This window comes from Carassius gibelio, chromosome A18, assembly GCF_023724105.1.
Source record: "Carassius gibelio isolate Cgi1373 ecotype wild population from Czech Republic chromosome A18, carGib1.2-hapl.c, whole genome shotgun sequence".
Lineage (NCBI taxonomy): Eukaryota > Metazoa > Chordata > Actinopteri > Cypriniformes > Cyprinidae > Carassius > Carassius gibelio.
Window position 1 is genome coordinate 2,239,509 of NC_068388.1, and position 2,966 is coordinate 2,242,474.

The following is a 2,966-nucleotide window of genomic DNA, read 5'->3' on the forward strand; positions in this document are numbered from 1 at the left end:
ATACTTCAAACAAATATGAAAAATGCATTGCTGGAAAAAAATATTGGTCACCATTGAAAATTGTTGATAGCGCAAGTAAAATGTTCTTGAGCTCAAAATAGTTATGTTTGTATCATCCAGTGTTATTTTATACTAAAGTTATTTTACTTTATTTTGAATCATTTGAATCAGTTTTCATTAAAATTTTAATTGTTATTTTTGTTAATCTAGTAATCACAAACACACACACACACACACAAACACACACACATACATATACATAAACGTTTTATAATTATAGTACATCAAGTCAAAATGTTGCTTTGGAAACTAGCTGAAATCAAAAAGCTTTTCATATTTTATTTCAGTTTACATTTATTTTATTTCAAGTAACAAAATGTGTGTGTTTTTTTAAGGGTCTTAATTTTAGTTTTAGTGAACTATAATAACTCTGGTACCATCTAGACGGTATTCACATGAAAGACTATTAGAACTTATTAAATGTATAATAAGATAAAACTTTCACTGCAGTAGATTAAAAGACTGCATCAACAATCAGATTAATAAACAATTTGCTTCTCTGCAGGGTTCATAAAGAGACTTCAAAACATTATCCAAATATCCAAAATTAATATCACAGTATGTAGATGTCAATCACTGCAGCCCACTGTGAATCTGTGATGAGAAACTGGGGAGTTGAAGATCTCGTCTTATAACTGAAGAAGAATCATCTTTCTGCAATCAAACACGTGACACATAAACACACTGATCGCTCTTCATAAACCAGCACCATTACACTGCAGACAGAGAGGAGGAGAGATGATGACGATGATGATGATGATGGAAGAAGAGGACTATAATGGGCCACTGGGAGATCCAGGATGAGAAAAGACAAGAAAGATTGTTGCTCGAATACAGACACCACATTCGTATACAAACACCCTTATTTACTTCCACTTTAATGATCTTTTCATCATTGTATTATTATAAAAGTAATCTGTATAACTTGTTTTACAAGTCTGTCAAGTCATATGATTACTTTGTTGTAAGTCGTTATGCTGTCATGATATAATATTACAGAAGGTCATGTGACACAAAAAGAACCAATAGCATTCATGCATTCATTTAGTATTATGCAATGGAAAAAAATTGTGTAGAATCACATTTAAATTGGAAATGAATAGTACATTTCACAAATATTTTCAAATAAAATGGTGACAAACACACTGATTTTATAATTTTTTTTATAAAAATGTGGATGTAATTTTTTTAATAGAAAGAGTGAAAAGGTATTTTCTTGTCAAATATATTCCAAAAATCTTAAAATTGGTTTAATTTTTTCTTATGTTTACATTTTTTAATGTAGAAATAAAGCACACAAATCAAGTGGACTAATTTTATATTAATATAAAAAATTATATTAATTTTTGAGTCTTTTATGATGCTTTTTATCACTTTATCGATTAAATGCACCTGGTCGCTGCATGCAAGCATGAAAATCTCAGCAAGTATCTCCTTTTATGTTTTATAGTAGAAAAATAAATGATATAAGGTTGTGTAAATGATGAAAAATTTCAATTCTTGGTGAACAAACCCTTAAAAACAGCAACTTTTAAACATTTAAAACAACATTTACAATTGCTCACAACTCAATAAAGTTTTAATACAATTATAATGCCCAGCCCAGGGATCTGAAGCTTTGGTTAAGCAGCTGTAAATGAATCAACTATGCCAAACCAGCTCAAAACAAACAGGTTGGGAGAATGAATTTTCCAGCTAAAGGCAGATGACTAGAAGCTCCAGAACAAGTCTAAATGAAAAGTACACCACATCCTCAGTTCGAGTTAGTCCTGAAGATAAAAGCTTCAGGCGGCACATGCAGAACGGACACATTGAAACCGAGGCCTTTAATGGAGCCTTCAGACCAGAGCGCCGTTCCACTGGGGATTTTATGCTGTGGTTTTATTGGAAGTTATTTCCAACATAACATCACAACAGTGATTGCTTTGGATTCCAGGACCTTCTTTGGGTTTCACTGGACTGATTTCTACTGCTGGAGGATGGAGTTTATGGCTGGGAGACTTTATTGTCTAAAAACTGTCCCAAAGGCGCCTCGGTTTGATCACATAAACAATAACTAGTGAGTACTTCAAATTTCTGTTGTTTACATATAAAGCTACAAAACAGATCAAAGGTTTGAAATAATTACGATTTTTTTTATGTTTTTGAAATAGACTTACAGATTATTATTTTAAAATATAGTAAGATATAAAAGCTATTTTAAATTGTAATGATATTTCATAATATGACTTTTTTTATTATTATTTTTTTATACAACTGCTGACAAAGCAAAGTGAAAATGTGCTGAAAATGTACTCACCATCCAAGATGTAGATGAGTTTTTCTCTTCATCAGATTTGGAGAAATGTATAGCATTGCTCACTAATGGATGCTCTCCAGTAAATGGGTGCCGTCAGAATGAGAGTTCAAACAGTTGATAAAAACATCACGATAATCCACATCAGTCCATCAGTTAACATCTAGAGAAGACAAAAGCTGCATGTTTGTTGGAAACAAATACATCATTAAGACATTTTTAACTTCAAACTGTTGCTTCATTCTAAAATGAGCCCATAATCCACAATAATGCTTCTTTCATTGAAAAAGTCCATCTCCTGTTGTCTCTCGCATCAAAATCCAGCCACATTTGTTTACAGCTGTTTTGGCTTGTAAACTGTGCTTGATCTGTGCAGATTTCACTACTGACTTATGGAATTATATTTGCTTCAAAAATGTAACTTTATAAAACTGAACATAACTTCAACTATAACTATCAAAAATATGCCATTACAAAAGAATAAAAACGCAATGAATTGTTTTTACCTCAATCACACAAATTTAACAGGATCTTCAAATATGCTTCATTCTTTGTTAATGTTTTTCAAAGATTAGTTTTCACTAATAGTGGATTCTGAATGCATTGCCAC

General features: G+C 31.4%; 1 long non-coding RNA gene across 1 annotated transcript; it reads right to left on the bottom strand.

The window, feature by feature from the left end:
- Positions 1-484: 484 nt before the first annotated feature.
- LOC127934758 (uncharacterized) lies at positions 485-2,966 on the bottom strand. Its single transcript, XR_008147881.1, has 3 exons — positions 2,863-2,966; positions 2,360-2,519; positions 485-846 (listed from the first exon to the last, which is right to left on the bottom strand). It is a non-coding gene; the product is annotated as an uncharacterized LOC127934758 (long non-coding RNA).